The following is a 19,286-nucleotide window of genomic DNA, read 5'->3' on the forward strand; positions in this document are numbered from 1 at the left end:
CTGTTATTTTCTACCACAAAAGTCATACACCAAATACTAATGATTTGTATGACAGAATCAATTAAACTAGTTATTAGTTGGTAAAGTTAAACAAAAATATACAAATTGTATAGTAAAATCGAAATAGTTATCTCAGTGACACGTTATAGTAGAAAAACATTGAAGCATAAACAAGTGGTGATAGTTTTATAACTGAGAAAAATTTTCATTAAAACAGAGACGATTACAGAATAATGAAGGTATTTAAGTGGTATTTAGGTGGTGTGGAGTTAAAAAGGTTGTGTATCATCGTTTCATAACCAAGCGTGTAGATAGGTTTTTATAAAGCATGCAGGTAGGACGACCTTTTTCAAAAAGTATGCATGTGTTTAGTCTCTTTTGATTTGATTGGGTGATCCTTTTTGCCTTCCAATTTTTATTTTATCTTTCGTGCTCTACTCACTCCTAAATTACACTAAATTAATTACAATCCGCTATTAATATAAGATTGAACCTAAGATCTTCTACCTATGAGGCTTGCGCCTCTTTCATCCGGGCTATCCCACACTGGCCTTTTTGCCTTCCATATGATGTAGCCAACTTATATAAACCATGATAAGTATGGAAGCTATGTGAACTAGTGGTAAATTAGCATGCCCTCCCTAGTGTAGACGAAGGTTCGATTTTCGTTTTGGCCATTTTCAAGGGACATCTGGGTGAAGGGATGGATATGGGCTTTAATCCCGGGTTCGAACCTGACTGGGGGCGAGTGTTTACGGATTCCATCCGTTTCCAGTGCATCGGGGGACACTCTCTCATGGCGTTCGAGGAGTCGACCTTGGACATAGCCTCGAACATGGTGGGTTTACACGTGAGATTCTTTTCGTTCAAAAAAAAAAGTATGGAAGCTATGTAGATGTGTAATTATTAATATAAGGGTGAAGGGAGTGGTTACCTATTTGGAATAGGTAAACTTCCCATTCACCCAATCAGATAGTGACACGTCAATTTACCTATTTTGTTTACTTAATGCTCAAAAACGTTGGCGGTGATTTACCTATCTTGGATTTGGTAAACTATAATTAAAAAAAAAAACATAAGTAAAGCTTCACCCAATTATAGGAGGCAAAAGCTGACAAACACCCCTTCCCCTCATCGGTAAAGCTTCACCGCTCACCCCCTTTCACCGATCGGTAAACACCATCGGCGGCGGTGTTACCGATCGGTAAACCGCTTACCGATGGTGTTTACCGCACTACTCCACTCACCCTAACAATTCAGGAAACACTAACTAGAGTTTTGTGTTTTATCTTTTAGTGCTTTATCATTTAATGAAACTTTTATTTACACCTTTAACTTTAATAAATATAATTTTACCTTCCCTATTTTAGTTTAATTTTATTGACACTCCTAGTTGGTTTATTTTTTCCTTATATTTTAATTTATTATTAATTTTACTTATTAATTATATTTCACAACTAACATTTATTGTCTTTGACCTGAAGTGATATGAGCTTTAAATACTTAGCCTAAAAGTTTGGTACGCGGGTTGGTTTCAAGAAGGGATGTATTATTGGCACAATTTGTAAAATTAAATCGACATTATCAATACGGGTTGTATAGGTTTATACGACCTGTATTAGGATAAATTCTATTTCTAAGGTTAGTCAAAGGCTGATATTGTTTTCACATGCCTTCTTAATATGCTATACGATGCAGGGACGGATCTATGTAGGCGTCAGGGGTTGTCCGGGTAGGGGTGAGCAGAAGGAAAAACCCGACCTGACCCGACCATTACCCGACCCCACCCGAGAACCGATCAAACATAAAATACAGAACCGATTCAGTACCCTAAATATAGGGTCGGTTCCGGTCCATAGGTCCAAGTCGGGTTTCACCATGAAAAGAACCGAGAACCGACCCGACCCTACCCTATTTTATATGAAAAATTGGAACCGATCTAAATACCTAGGTACTTGGGTTCGGGTCGGGTTGGATATATTTTCGGTTCGGTTCTCGGTTATTTTCGGTCCGGACCTAAACTTGCTCACCCCTATGTCCGGGATACCCCTCAACTTTCTTGGCGAAGTGTAATTTTTTTCCTTCGGTTTTATATATGCGGATACCCCAGAGGAAATATTAATATATCCCTGAATATAATAGTAGAGAGAGATGAGAAGAAAAATGAAATTTTTGAAGAAATGTGAGAGCTTTTGGCCGGAATGAAGTTTCAGAGACTCTCTAAATAAGAAGACGACTTTGGTTTTTAAAACAAAAGAGAATTGCAATCATTTGGATTTTGTTTTTTCTTTCTTGGAACTCTAGAAAGTGGGTCAGGTGGTGGGCTCACTAGCCTTCTAATATGAATTTTGAGTAAATTACTTTTTGAGTCACTGTATTTTAAAGGTTTTAATCACTTGAGTCGAAAATCAAAATGTTTAATGCTCTGATTCCCTAAACGCTTTTTTTGTAACCCTTTGAGACCAATTTTCTGACACTGTTTGAATTAGTTTGTTAAAATTTGTTAAATGACCAAATTACCCCTACCTAATATCTCTTTCTCTTCCATATCTTTCTCTCCCTATCATATCAGGCTACTCTCTCTGCTTCTAATATCTCTCTCACTCTTCCTTATCTTTCTCACACAACAAAACTACCACACCACCACACCTCCACCACCCTCACAACACTGCAGCACCACCTACACCACTGCTGCAACTCTCTCCACCACCGTACCACTATCCCCACCGCACCGCACCGCATCGCACCACCACCACCACCACTGCACCACCACCATCCGCACCATCACCACCACCATCATCCCCACCATCAACCCTGTAACACTCTGATCGCGTAATACAACAAACCACGACAAAAACATCGGGGACTCACGCTACAGGAATTGTTTCAAACACATGGTACATAAGGTTTTGTTTTGATAAATTATTGAATTACATTGTCTTGGAATACAAACAAACAAAACACAACAATTATTTTTATGTTTTAAGATAAACTAAGGCCCGTGTCCGTCCTATGTGTAACATTGCTCAAAATCATCACACATTAGCTCCTGAAACATATGTGAAAATAAACGTCAACATAAAATGTCTGTGAGTAACATTGGTTTTGTAATTAAGACTCATGGCTTTGAATTTTAAAAGAAAATGTTTAAACTATTTCAAAGTAGCCATGAATCTTTAGCAAAAGTGTTTCTTTATGAAATCATATGAAAGTTCATTTGATTTAAAAGAAGTAATGCATGGTTAACTTAATAACCAAATATGTCTTTGAAATAGTCAAATAAAATGTCTTGTCATTTGTCCTTGTTTCAAGTGATTTGGATAACGCTACGATATGTAATACAATAAAAGCACTTATATATATAGGAAGTACCAGCGGTGTATCCACCATGCTTTTATCGTATTACACACGTCTCATTATCTAGATCACTTACCATAAACCAATAACTGTCTTGTCTTGTATAAACCAACAATTTGTCATGTCTTGTATAAACCAATGTCTTGTCTTGTCTTGTATAAACCAACATGTCTTTGGTAAACAAAATGTCTTGTTTAAACCAAAAGGTAATGTCTTGTATAAACAACCAAATGTCTTGTCTTGTCTTGTATAAAAATGTCTTGTAATAACCAAGTGTATTGAATAAACAAAATGTCTTGTTTGATCAAAAAGTTTTGTCTTGTATAAAACAGTTGCCTTTATTGTATAAAACAAAATATGGATTGTTGGCGAATACATTCAAGCCTTGTCGACTGTCGGATAAACCTTTTATAAAGACAAAGGTTTATCAATAATGTCACTCAGTTTCTGTCATTCCCAGATGTAACCTCCAAACAAACCTAGGAAGCGGGAATGGGGTTGTGAATCCTATGGTACCATAACATACTACCGGTCGGCATCATCAGTGTTAATGAATGTATCATTGTCGAGTTCAACGCACCGATATGTCTAGTACAATGTAAGCATGTCGTCTAATGTTTTGAAACCATGTATAATGTCTTTGAAACCATGTATAGTGTCATTGAAACCATGTACTAGGTATATTAGGTAAATAAACCATGTATAATGTTTTGAAACCATGTACTATGTATACTAGGTAATTAAACCATGTACAGTGTCTTGAAAACATGAAACTAGTGATAGGCACATATGAATCACCCCAAAACATTTGAAAAACATAAAAGAGGGGACTATGTGCTCACTTGGGATTGTGTATATGTCTTGTTCAAATGACTAAGCAAAGCTCAAAGGTTCAAGAGTTTCCTAATATGTCGGATAACTATGTGTTAGTGTGTAACGAGACTTTAATCGGAGGATTGGATAGAATGAAGTTTATAAACCGAACGAGAGTTGGATATCGTATAATATGGTTTAATAAGCCTTACATTCTGATTAGAAAGGATTCCTAAGTAATTTGACTCGTTATGACTCATTAAAGTGGTTTACGCCACTTTAACGAGTCGTAAGCGTAATTATGAGTTCGGATGATTAAATAAGTCCTATGATGAGTCTAATATGTCAAAACAAGTTTAATTATGTTGTAATATCAGTTTAGATGTCAAAACTATGGTCTTATATGTTTAAAACTATTTTATGCTCCAAAAGGGCGTTTTCGGCATTTTAAAGTACATAAAATCGACTCATCATATAACTAACCAAACTATATAACCATAAGGTATATCCTCATAGGGCTATTCCCTATATTAGTATGGTCATAAAAATGCGTTTGGTCGAATCCTAAGATTGACCAAACGGGTCAGATTCGAAAGTCAAAGCGGTAGTCAAACCGCTCGACTTATGACTAAGAAATAAGCACTAAACTTAGAAATGACGAGTTAGACATGTTGGGACATGTTTAATGATGTTATAAAACTGAGTTGGTGTCAAAACTTTAAGTGTTAATACCTGAAAACAGTTTCGTCGTAAAATGCAATTTTATGCATTTTTTACTTTTAATTCGTAAAAATTTGACTCGTCACTTCGCCTACTAAACGTGGTAATCAGAAGGTGCAATCGCAAGGGATTAATACCTTCATGATTATAATCACGTTGCAAAGTTCAATTGAACTTTGACTTGACCAAAAATGGTCAGAACCGAAAGTCAAACAGAAAATCAAATTGTTTGGCTTTTAGCTCATAATAGCTAAAATAATGAAAGAGACTAGGAGAGAGCACTTACTTGTGTTGAAGAACACTTTAAGAGCTCAGTAGGAGGCTTCCAAAAGCTGGAAACAAGCTCCAAGAGAATGGGAGAAAGAAATGTGAAATGGGCAAGTTGAAATGGATGAAGATCTATGCTATTTATAGTGCATTTGATCTCACCAAATCAAGACAAGTGTCCCTCCAGGTGTTAGGACATGCTTAGTGTCATTACACATGTCCAAAGGAGGTGAAATGGTGGAAATTTCGCGAGCTTGGAGGCCAAGGAAGGAGCAGGGAGCTGCCAGATATGTTTCTGCTGTCTGGCACCTCCATACGGACTGTATGGGGTCTTACCTTATGGTCCGTAAGCCCCTTTGCAGCATAAAAGTTTTAAACTTTGGCAGTTTTGGCCCCTGGACTTGTGTTGTCGCATTTTGTCATTTGTAACCCCTTTTAACCTAACATTTAGGTTATATAAAGGTGTTAAGGCACGTGTGACTTGGATTTTGTTCCGGAAATGTCATGGATATCATTTCGTTTGATCGTACGGTTACGTGTTTCGTAAATAAAATATAACATTTTATTGAACATGAAAATGATCGAAATTGTACAATGATTGAAAATGTGCAAATGTCACAAACCCCACCATGAGCACCATAAAATATAAATTTCTTCTTTTATTCAGGCAATTATAGCCACTTTATTTAAGCCTTCAATGCTCCATAGCAGGCTTCTATTTCTTTCATAGTAAGTTACCTGAAACGCGTTAGAAAACATTTTGATGAGTTTTTTTTTGAACGGCCGACAAAAATTTTATTCAATGTAGCAAGATGCTACCCACCAAAATATATAACGTTCGACACCAAAATACAACGTTCGACACCAAAAACTATACAATTACATCAACACATAACGCCCAAATTAAAACGACTCCAATCCAACCATGTTAATGCCGCCACTTTTGATCTACTTTTAACCCATAGATACGCCACCGATTTGATCTCGTCTAAGATCCTCGTAGAGTTTGGGATAACCTGCCTAAATACGGCTTCATTTCTTGACTTCCAAATGCTCCAAAAAGCCACCAAGATGAGAGCATGTATTACTTTCCTTTTCTTCCTCAGTCCCGAGCTTGATTCGTGCAATGTAAGCAAATCACTAATTCCAAACGCAATAACCGGTGGAATCATACACCATCCCGCCAAATTTTGCCATATCGTTTGTGCGAATTGAACGAAACGAAAACATGTTCACAGGTCTCTTCATAATCACCACAAAAAACGCACATTTGATTCTGAACCGATACATTTCGTCTTGCCAAAGCGCACTTGGTCGGCAATCTCTCCATATCTGCTCTCCAAGCCACGATTCCGACCTTCTTCGGGACCCAATTGTTCCATTCAAAGACTCTTCCAGGACTAGTTCGATTAACGGAACTAAGTAACTTCTTAATACTCGCAACAGTGAACTTATGAGTTCATTCTATTTTATAAAAAGACACATTGTTATAACTTTACAGTATTAAGGGGAATTACAATGTATATTTCTATCAATTATTCAACACAGTATGCGACTCGGGACACTCCCCCGTGCTCGTGGTCATATTATTTTGGGCCCTGCCACCCAATAGTAACGGTTCCTATCACACCCTTGGTAATTGTGGACTAGTAATGTATATAAACCCCAACTACTGGCAATAATTATAGATTACATAGACTTAATCACTGTAAGTATAACTGTAATTATTTAGAATTTTGTAACGCAATTTAAATAATGACTCACAAACTGTGAGAAAAAGGAGAATGACTCACTTTGTAAATGTAGGGTTTAACTAAAAGCCTCCTAGTAATAATCTTGGTATAATTCCTGAGCTCTTAATAAGATATACAATGCACTCGTGTTAGTATAATAACCCAATTCAACTTTATCAATACATCACGAGATCAGAACCCCAACGTAGTTTACAAAGCATAGCCTTTATCAGGTAGTGCCCTGACATCCGTTGCTGGGTTCAAGATCAATCGGACAGGGTATCGAATCAGTGATCAGGGGTTAAAACACTTACAACGGGGCAGAGCTTTGTGAAAATAGGTGTGCCAACTGGCACAAAACCGGTAATTTCTGTACTATTTTAATAATTATTTATTTCCTACAATTATGTGCTTAAACGTCAACATTATGTGCTTACTTTCTTTACATATGAATTCATGCATGTTTTATACATCAATTATCGCATTGTGCATTACATTAAGCGTTGCGTCAGAACGACTAGTAAACTCACCAGTAAGACAAGCTGCGTCAGCATGACTGAAGAATACAATTAGACAATAGATTTAGGGCTTAGATGTAGGTCCAACAACAAAAATACATTAAATTCCAAGTGCAGGAACAAGGGTTGACATAAATACTTTCCGGAAGCGAAAACAAGTACTAAAAAGTACCCGAAACGCACCAAAAATGCAGAATTCTGCATAAATTCAGCAAAAACAATAGTTAAACAATAAAATAACATGCAGAATATGTGTTTTAGTGTCCAGAATAACTTGTAAAGTGTCGGGAATGAAAATTGTCACAAAAAGTACTTCATACCTTGTAAAACTACACTATTTAGCACTTTAACGAACCGATAACTGAATGAATAACCGGACACTACCCAAAACACGAAAAATAGACTAGAAGCATTGTTTTTATGATTTAAAGCTAGTTATGATGATAAAACACCTTAAAAATCATAAAAACACATAAACATACATAACTTCATCTTAAACCTTCTAACTTACACTTATAACCTTTAACTTCCAAATTTTACAATTTACCCCCATGGCCCACACCCACTTTCCATTATAATATTACAATTGTGCTCAAGATATTGGACATGTTATCTCTCGGACAATTTTATGTTGGAAAGTTAATATAAGAAACCTTAAGTGAAGAAACAAGATCATTTTAACAACTTTCAAACTCATCTTCTTCCTCTTTTTCTCTACACCTTACGGCCACAACCACGTCCCATACACTCACCATTTTCACTCATAAACCAAGCAATCTAAGGGTATACAAGGGTGCACAAGGATGATCTACTAAGGTTTGGAGCAAGAGAAGTGAAAGGACCACCCTTGTGGAGCTTTTAACCACTCATCTTCATCATTCTTCATCTTCTTCTTGTTTGTGCCACTTCCCTAGCCACTAGAGCTAGTAGTAAGCCTTCTAAACACTATTTTGATTCATGTTATTAGTATGTACAAGTCACGCCATCAAAGAATCTAAACTTTAAAAGATGGTAACATGAAGATCTAACACAATCTAAGTGAAAACAAGTTGATTTGAAGTTGTTTCATGTATGTGATGAAGTTGTGAATGTTGAATCTTGTGTTTTTAGTTAGATCCATCAAGTTAAAGCTCGTTAGAAGCTTAGATCTAAAGATCCATGATTAAACTTGAAGATAAACTTGAAAAGTCTTTATGTAAACATGAAAAATGGTTTTTAAAGTGTGTTCTTGTGATCTTGAAGTAACTAAGTTTATGGATGATTAACTTATGAAACTAAGCTTCATAAAAAGTTTGTGAAAAGTTCATCAAGAAGCTTATTTTTGAAAGAATCAAGTATGTTAAGTGTAGATCTAAAAGACTACATGTTTTTACAAAATAATCAAGTTCATCCTAGGGTTTTACATGATGAAATTAGTGTATGTAACTTGTAAAATTGTTGGAAATTGATTTTTTTGGTGATGAAAAGAAAATAAACACATATTTTGAAAACATGGGAAACCTCCAATTTTAGGGGAAACTATGTCAAAATTTTTTTTTAAAATTTTGACACTTAGAAAAATATAAGTTTTGGTGAAACTTATTCCCCAAAAAATTCACCTAAAAATATTTACTAAGGTTTCCTAATTCTTGTACAAGATTTAAAGTCAAGAAATAAGGATTTCTTCAAGGTTAAAACTAATACTAAGTATATATATTTTTAGGGAAATATATATATATATATATATATATTTAGTTGTCACCAAATTTTGTGCTAAGTATATATTATGTGTATTATATGTAGTAGTGTATTAGGAACTTGAAAATACACTAAATACTCCCAAGGAGTATAAATACTAATATACACAAAAAATATACAAAGAAATATTTATAAATATATACACAAGAATTACCCATAAAAAGGGGTATTTGGACAAGGAACAAAAATAGATATTAACATAAATATATTCCTCAAAATATATGGACTTGGACATTTTTGGACATAAATATATATTGGGACAAATATATATAATTATTACCAAGTAATGAAAATTATACAAAACCGGGTAAATGACAAAACTGAATATACATTTTACAAGAATAACAATATATATATATATATTTCAGACAAACCTTAAAAATATATTATTTTTAAGAAATATAATTCCGGAAAGTATTAAAAATCAAAGTGTTGATTTTTGACAAATAATGTAAAATACACAAGTATTTACATGAAAATACAAGTATACTTCCCTAAGTATACTTACACAAAAATAATATTGAAAATATTATTCAACAAAATACTTATATTTATTCTTGGAAAATAATATAAGTACCGTATTTTGGATAAGTTAAAAATATAGATTATTTTAACACATACCAATTTTCAAATCCTACATATACAAATATATATTTTTGGAAGTAAAATATATATATTTCCAAGCGAACAATACAAATTCAAATTACAATAACGGGACGGACGGGCAAGACCCGACAAACAAAGGCATGGCCCTCACAAATGATGAACATACACAAAACAAATACTTAACATAAGATGGTGACTTGTACATAGTGAGTTACAAGTCTAGTGATTAACGTACAAAGAACACATATAGGTTACGACGCCTACAAGACAAGCCCGGTGAAGTTTACGACGCAGGATACGCAAATCTGTGAGTTCATGTTCCCACTTTAAACTTTTCATGTTTTCTAAACTTGGGGAAAATACATGTACTGTGGTATGTAGAACACAAAACTAAGGAATGACGTATAGATTATGTGACGAATAGGGTGAAACTTAAGCACCATTAATCAACTATATACCTAGACCGCGAAACAAAAGGTTAGATCTAATGGGTTTCAGGCAGCCACACTCTTGGCCACGTTCCACCTAGAGTGCTTTTATGTCTCTTCGTAAATCGACGGAAAAATGCCTATGGTTTGGATGCTTCCTATGTCGTGACAAATGTTGATGTCCTCGTGAAATATTAACGATCTGAATTTCCTTACATTTACAGAATACATTTTCAAGTACATTTTACCAATTACATACCATGATTCTTACAGCAATTACTTATATGTTTTACACAAAACTGCATGAATTCACACCAACTTTTGTTGACGATTCTCAAAATTTACATCTATTTCAGGGAACTAAGTGGATGTGTGCGCGGTCTCTTGCTCAAGAATGTTGTTTGTGTTTTCAAGTTATCATGTGTCTATGCTCCAATGCCACTTTTGATGGATTTGTTTGCTATATCTCGCCTCCTTGCGGTGATATAGTGAACAAAACTTTGATCTTTCTTTTAAAATGAAGTTGTAAACTTTTCAAACAATTATCTATTGTTGTGATGTAACTTTAAACTTAACTTTTGTTTTGAATGTTAAACTATGAATGGCAATATGGAGTTATTTTATAATCATGTAGAATGTTTACCATCCGTATGCAATGAAAACCTTTCAGGATCACACCTCGTGCTTCCGCCTTAGAAAGGGGTGTGACAATAGGGGTATTGGGGTATATATTTTCGTTTAGAATATTGAGAGAAAGAAAAAGATTTTGAACTGCTGAACAAATGCTCTATTTATAGCTGTTTTAAGACCCTTTCACGGCCCGCGACAACCTCAAGCTAATCCTCTCGCAGCCCGCGAGACCCTCTAGCTTGGGATTAGGTTTGATTAGTCACCAGTGTAGGTTCGCCACGTGTATGACACGTGTCATTAGACGTGGCCGGAAAGTTATAGCCTTTCGCGACCCACGAAAGGTTTCGTTTAGTCTGTCGCGGCCCGCGACAGTCCTATAATTTTAATTTTTTTCATTTTCAAGCTAAATAACGTTACGCGAGTTCGGTTTTTCGATTACAGAGTGTTTTAGGACATTTTTGAGGGTTGTTATAGGGCTGCACCGCACACCCACTTAGGCCCACTTGCAAAGCCCACACGGAACCCTAGAGGTGACCGCACATATGTGGAGAGCACACTTAAAGTGGGCGGTCTCCATTGTGTATAAAACCCTCCTTTTCAGCCGACATATTGAAAGTTTGGCAACAAATCATTCGGGCTCCAATCCCTAAAAACATTCCCTCATTCTCTCTCTCTCATCACCTATTTTCTCTCTCTAAAAATCCTAAAGAATTCACACGAAAACCTTCTCTTTTCTCCTGATTTTTACGGCAGTCGGTGGTTAACAATCAAGAGCTTCATCCCTTCTCCTTTTTTGCACTCTTTCTACCTCCTGGTCTTAACCGGTTAGTATGTTATTTTCGTACACAATGATATGTGTGATTTGTGATGAATCTACGACCTGGAAATAGTAAAGTTGCATGCTTGAATTGGTAAAATGATAGATGAACTAGGTTGATAACAGATTATACACGATGAATGTTGAATAAGCTCTCATTGATTGAGTTTGTGTGTTAATAGTCATGTGTAAATCTGTTGTTATGTTGCCAAAATCAGTTGATGTTAGAATATAAAGGATGATAAAGCATAGGGCTTCATTGTTCTTGATTGATGTGTCCGAATGGATAATTAACGAACTATGATGTCTGTGTATTATATGAGAATGATGATGTCTAATGAAATGTGTAATTGATGTGTGAACATGAATAATTGTGACCATCTAAGGATTGTCAAAATGTAATGAGAATCACAATAAAGCATGAACTAAGTTTGGTAGAAAAATCAGTGTTTTAATGCATTATGCTCTAGTAACATGATATTAGGATTCATAGGAAGTGGCATTTGAAATCTGGGCCTTTGAACTGATTTGAGATGATAAACATGAATGATTGTTGTTTAAATAATGATGTCGCACACTAGTTAAGTGTACAACATGAGCAGCCTTATGTACAACATAAGTCCAGCGAGTCGCAGACCTCCTGTGACCTGCACACTCTAAGTGTACAATCATCTAGTGCTCAACGTATAAACCATGAAGCGGCACAGTCGCGTACAACCACTAATGCACATGGTACAACCATAAGTTGCATGACCGCACACCAGCAAGAAGCCGCACACTTGCTTGTGGGCCGCACACTCTCTTGGACCAATAAGTTCATTGGGCCTCACACTCACAATTGGGCCAAATGACTTACTGGACCGCACACTAGATTAACGAACTACGTAATGGATCACACACTATTATACATGGACCCTGCAGATTGGACCGCACACTTTAGACTATGCCGCACACTCCCGTATTGGAATATAAACTAGTTGGGCCACACACCTTGTGTTGTGTAAATCATTGTTAATTATATAACCTGAGTGTGTATGCTTATATGGAGTATGGTGCCTAGTATGTCACCTGACTTGTAATATGTACCAATACGTGGAATACTTGAATATGAACCTAATTGGATGTAGTAGCTGTAATAGGGCGTGATTGACTAAAATTGTTTTGACAAGTAAATAACCTGCCGAGCAAACCAAGGTGAGTTCATACACTTTACTAAAGCATGTATTCTCGGTGGTTGGGAACGGAACGAACGACACTTTCCCCTTGTGTGGGATACGGGCTACATTATCTCCTTGTGTGGGATATGATCTACATTATCTCCTTGCGTGGGATACGAACAAACATTTTTCCCCTTGTGTGGACACTCAGTTAAATACTATTTATGATCCATGAACTAGCACACTAAATAGAACTCTATCATGAAATCCTTACTTTACTATACCGATTAGTCGCCGAGGCCAGGCGAACGGGATATTAGTTAAATAGCCTTATTTAGGTCTCATTAACCTTGCACTGTGCCTTGAGTGGACGAGCGTGAACTGATAGTCCTCGGCAACGGTCAATGATGATAGACATTGACAAACGGGACAACAACAACTTAAGTGCGAAAGTTTCGGTATGATTATAGTGTTTAGTAGCTTGTATTTATGGGGTAGCTCCCCATGGCATGGTATAAATGAGTCATTTAACAAACATAAGTTTTTGAAACTAAAACTGGACAACTCGTGAACTCGCCAACTTTATGTTGATACCCTACTGCATGTTTTGCAGGTACTCAATGATGGCAGGAGCTTGCAGCTTGGGAAGTGTAGTGGTTGCATTAACCCCTGTTGGGTTTTTAAATTGGACTTTTGACTGAACTGTTTAACTTACGCTTCCGCTATTTCCTTTAAACGTTGTTTTTGAACTTAATACTCTAGATGTGAACTTTATTAGTCACTAATCGTATTTTGATAAAACTACTTTATTACTATGAATATTCAATATGATTGATGGTTGGATCCTGGTCAGTCACACGCCTCGTGGTAGTACTCCGCATGTGAAATTTGAGGGTGTGACATACAAAAAGTTGCGAAGGTTAAACTGTTCTTTATTGAATTGTGACACTCAATGTCCAAATCAACATCTATGAAATTATCATATAAGCTCATGTCAGTTTCAAAAAAAGACATGACACATTTTAGGCACTTGTTTTCCCATGTGTTCACACACACAAGGGAGCATGTTTTTCGATGTGTATGCAATATACGACTTTAAATAAAAATAAGACTCAACACAATGCAGTCCAAAAGAAAGTGTATTAGTACAATCGACAATAAGTTCAAAGCCCACAAGGTACTAAAATATGCTCTCAAACAACCCTTTACGTAAACAAAAAAAAAAGAGTTTTTGTTAATAAGCATGGGACTTTATCATTAAGAATGTCCATAGACATGTAATAATTAACTTGAAAAAGGGACATTGTAGAGTCAACTATTATAAAAATCATGCATAGTTACCTGTAAGAGTCAACATCTCTATTGAACTCACACAAGATAAATTATTTTATGTTATCCTGTTATGAACCGACTAGACCGCCGTGGGCCCAACTTAGCAGCCCATTCCATAAGCCTACTAAGAGAATAAGTCTATGGAAATGTGAAGGAAAGATATAAGCCGAAGAGACTGAGAGCTAGGGCATGAATGAAAATTGTTAATTTGTACTGATTGTTCTATTCCTCATCTTGTTCTTATTATGTGTCTGAGTTCCCATCCCCTTTCTGTTACGACTCTTTTGTGTAATTTGATTCTAAAAAATTGAAATACACTCATTCGATTACCTTATTTCTACTATCACTCTGTAGTGTCAAATTGAGTTCACTACATATCCACGTCAAACAAGACCTGCTATGCAAAGTAAAAAGACTTAAAAGCAAAGTTGCAAAACAAAAAATAGCAATAAAATGCTAAAATGGTCCTCGAGTTTAGACCACCTTTGGCACTTCAGCTCAAAAATAAAACTTTTTATATTTGGGTCCTTGAGATTTCATTTTTGTTGTTTTTTTCATCAAATTGGTAAATTGGGTTAGAATTTTAAGTTAACCCATCCCCTTTTTATCGCGTTTTCATTATAAGGAAGGGTATAATCATCATTTTATGCCATAATATATTTTAATTAAATGAGGAAAATGGCAAAAAGCAGAGAAGTTAACAGAAAATACTCACCCAGTTTTGCTAATCGGAGGAAAATGGCAACAAAAATGAAGGGACCTAAATACAGAAAGTTTAATTTTTGGACTTAAGTAACAAAAGTGACCTAAACTCGGGGAACATTTTGATATTTTTCTCTAATATTAATAAAAAGATCCATGAAAGGAGGCAAGATGATAGTGGGGACGTGTGTGACATGTTTTGTTTTGTTTTGTCGTAGTTGTGGAAAACAGCTTAATTCACTTTAAAATGCCTTGTATATTGATTAGAAACAGTTTACAATCGAACGACACTTCGGCAGCACTTCGGTACCGGAAGAATGAACAGTTACAAATGATCTCGCTTGAACTGCTATTTATAGGTGATGGGATTTCGCTTGAAAGTGACATATGTCAGTTCAAGCGAAATCAACCTGGTTGATTTCGCTTGAAAGTGTCACTTGTCATTTTCAAGTGGAATCACCCACTCAAGCGGAATTAGATCAATTACACCCTAAAACCTCCTATTATCTCGTACAACGCGCCCTGATCTAACAATTCTAATACTAGACTCGATACAAGACGAAGTCGACAGACGTATGCACCAACAGACTCCCCCTCGGATGTTGACAAGTCTTAAGTGTCGAGTCTTCAACGTCTTCAGTCTTTATCAGTCTACGGGCTTCCAGAAACTCTATCTGACTCCTATCACACTCTAATTCTCTTGATCAGATTTCTTGATTCCTTAAGTTCATCAGCATCAGCAATCTCAGGATCAGAACCTGGCTCTTTGTCATTCAGACTCCCCCTCAACTTGTGCTGGGATCGTAGTCTGGCTATTTTCAGGTTCAAGCATCGCAACCAGGCTCTCCTGCAAATCCTCTACCCAAAACATAAATTTTCATAAAAAATAAGATTCAACAAATATAGAAACCCTGGCTATTTTCATTTCAAACATCTTTAAACAAACTTTCCCAAACCTGTTCGTCATGTTCAACACTCGGAATTTTGAAACTCATCTTTTCAACATCAGTTGTCTAAAATCTTTTTGAATTTTTCAAAATTTATGCTAAAACACACTAAAAATCTTTTTGGATTTTTTACATAACAGAAATGAAATGCAGTAAAAAAATATTTACATACAATATTTTTGTGCGTTTGTGTAAGAGGATCATATCAGTTTTTGAGACAAATCACCAACACCGTTAAGCTTTAAACATTTTAAGTTCTAAACGATTCACTTAGATTGTCAGTATACTGATCCACTTAAATTTTCACACAAAGTTCAACTGTTTCGAGATACGAGATTAATGTTTTAGAGACTTAAACTTATTTGCGTGTCCCACCTCAGAATATACTCCCGTATCCAGATCCCAATATTCAATCTTACAGGTGAGTATACCTAGATGATATCTGTAAGAGGTTAGATGCGAAACCGTGAGAGTTCAGGTCAGAACTCCCGTTCAGCAGAGAGATGACGGCTCGACTTTTGGTATGTCCCCTTTAGAGGATCTTTTCTTCAACAACACATGATTAGCATTTTTCAATGTTTTATCATTTTTATGCTGAGGGTGGGCTATATTGAAATACCCTAAAAAAGTAAAAATATTGAATTAAATATTTAGTATGCATATATATATATATATATATATATATATATATATATATGTATTACTTGATTAAATAAGTACTGAATTTAATAAAATAAATAAATAATAAGAAAAGGGAATGACGTTCAATTGAAAATTTAAATTTTTTTTAAAAGATAACTAAATGAAGTTTTAAAAATAACAGTAACTCATTAATAATAAAAATGTTAAACATGTTTAAAAAGGAAAAAAGTAAAAATAGGTGAATATTTTGAGGATAATATTGAGTAAAAGTAAATAAGGAGGACGTGTAGTTTAGAAAAGTATATGTGTTCCAAAATTTTACATCGGTCCATATTTGACCACCTTCTTTACAAAGGAATTGACTATCTTTAGGACCAAGGAAGTTGACTGCCTTATCTATTCCTTGTTGACTACCTTATTCCCCAAGGAAACATAGTTATAAAAACGGTACCCGAAAGCTTCAGTTCTCACACCTTCCGCCAACTCAAACAAATTTCCGGTCACCTTGTTTGTTTTCGGGCAAACCTTCATTATATTCTGACCCTTTTGTTCATCTCAGGTTTCAGGTATATACATGAACCCATATATCTTTATTCATGTCTATTTGTTATTCTTACAACTTAATCAATAAACTAAAAAGAAGAACAAGAAAAGAAGAACTTGTTTCCTTTCATGAAAAAGATGAATTATAGTAATGTTTATTATTATTTTTATCATGAAAGTTGCAAAGTCAAAGCTTTCAGTTATCAATATGACACTAAAGTGTATGTCATATCTATGTATATGTATTATATATTATTATATTAATTTTTTTAAGTTATGTCACATTCACTTTAAGTCAAGTTGTTTATATTTACCAGCTTCTTTAAAATTATATGATAGAGATATAAGTTTGATTAAGAAGGCTTTAACATTTTGTAAAACCATTTAAAATATTTTCAAAAGATCAAATTTAGTTATTTTGTTTAATATAAAAGAGCGTAATTAATGGATTCTAAAAGTTGAAATATTAGTAGGAATTATAATACGAGATACTTAAGATATTAACTTTGTCCAATGAAAAATATTACTAATACTAAATGAATCTTCAAAACCTTTGTAAGATAGTTATATAACTTTTTATGACTAATAATAATAAACGCTTTCTATGTTCAGCCATTATATATTTTTATTAAATATTAATAAGTTTATATTTTATTATCAGTCAACACATAATAATAATAATAATAATAATAATAATAATAAATATAATATTATTATGTATATTGTTGAAGAATAAATTCTTTTAAATAAATTTTACAAATATTTAATTGTATTACAGAAAGTTATATAATAACTATAATTCATTATATTTGGAAGTTATATATATTAATTATTGTCTCGTAAGTTTTGATAATAATAAATTTGATGTTATTATTTAAATATATTACTAAATAATAAATTAAGTAGATGAATCAATATACATATTAAAATTGAATAATTATCTCTACAGAAGTTACAACCCAGTGTGGACCAGTTAAACATAATTTTGAACCATCATTAAAGGTGCGGATTCCTTCCTTTACTATCTGTATAGTATGGGTTTTTAACTTTGTTCGTTAATCTTCATTTCAAGCTTCGTATTACGATTTAATTAAGTTGTACCTGTTTGATTAATATCCATTACATTTACTTGTCTAATCCTTTTTGATTCTGAACACAACTTTGGAACTCTATTACATGCGATATTATCTTTATTAAATTGTACTCATTATCGCATCCTACTGATAATATGTCTGACCTGTTATACTGGATTATGGAGAAATATAAAAATATTATATGTTTACCCTCTGTACTCTGATACCCGAGCACGCCCCTACTTGTGGGGGTGACCGCAAGCATGTCATTGCGGCATCAATGGCGTGGCACCGACTGTGACGGTGAGCCTAAATCACAGCGTCTCGCCTGTTCTGAACTCTAAGGAGTGCCGGCTATATTTTTCGAGGTGTATGGATCGATCCTAGGATACTATTATTTCTGGTGGATGGTTGTATGATGCCCATACGCCATCACACATCGGTTCAGGAGTAGAAAGTCTGTTCCGCCTGTTCTGTTTATTATATATATATATATATACCGGGCTCGATGGGTATTTCTTATAACATAGTAAAGTTATCGAATTCTATCATGTAGTTACAATTGCATTATTATCTATTCTTTCATTTTCATTATTCATTGCATCATTATCCGCTCGTGGCATTTTTCTCCTTCGCATTTTTTTCTCTTCTACAGGTTAGCAGGGATGGCGGGAAAGTGTGAAGAGAGCTAATGTAACACCTCGAAAATTCATGTCCAATAATGTATTGACACGTGTCATAAGCTTTGAACGTGTGAAAGATTACGTATGAAGGACTAAAGTTGACAAACAAGGAAAGTATGTGAACATAAGGGTTCAACATGCCAAAAATGAATAAATATACTTTAAAATAACCCTACATGATGTTTATATCCTTAAACGAATAAATCATGGATCATACAAAGCTAATTGTGAAAGAAAGTGAGGAATTACAAACTGCAGGGGCTAAATGTGTCAACATGTTTAAAGTATACCTCTGAGTGATCTTTTAGCAGACCAGAAGCTTTGTAATGATTAATTATACTCACAAGAATGTGTGATAAAAATTTCACAAGGTTTCGATTAAGTATGAGAAAGTTATGACAATATTCGTATACGAGGGATTAAAAGCGTCAATATCGAAATTTAGGACTTTTCGGTGAGCGTATGAATAACCGGGGACTAAACAAAGTTGGTTTATGACTTGGAGTCCTTAAAACTCAAGTTTGGGGGTTTATAATGCAAGAAACCACCTTAAAATCAAGTTTGGAAGGACCAGGGACCAA

General features: G+C 34.8%; 1 long non-coding RNA gene across 1 annotated transcript; it reads left to right on the forward strand.

Annotated features, from left to right (window-relative positions):
• The first annotated feature begins 16,701 nt into the window (after positions 1 to 16,701).
• Positions 16,702 to 18,941, forward strand: LOC118487205. The gene is made up of 3 exons (XR_004880776.1): positions 16,702 to 16,972; positions 17,899 to 17,951; positions 18,678 to 18,941. It is a non-coding gene; the product is annotated as an uncharacterized LOC118487205 (long non-coding RNA).
• The last annotated feature ends 345 nt before the right edge of the window (positions 18,942 to 19,286 follow it).

This window comes from Helianthus annuus, chromosome 2, assembly GCF_002127325.2.
Source record: "Helianthus annuus cultivar XRQ/B chromosome 2, HanXRQr2.0-SUNRISE, whole genome shotgun sequence".
Taxonomy (NCBI): Eukaryota; Viridiplantae; Streptophyta; class Magnoliopsida; order Asterales; family Asteraceae; genus Helianthus; species Helianthus annuus.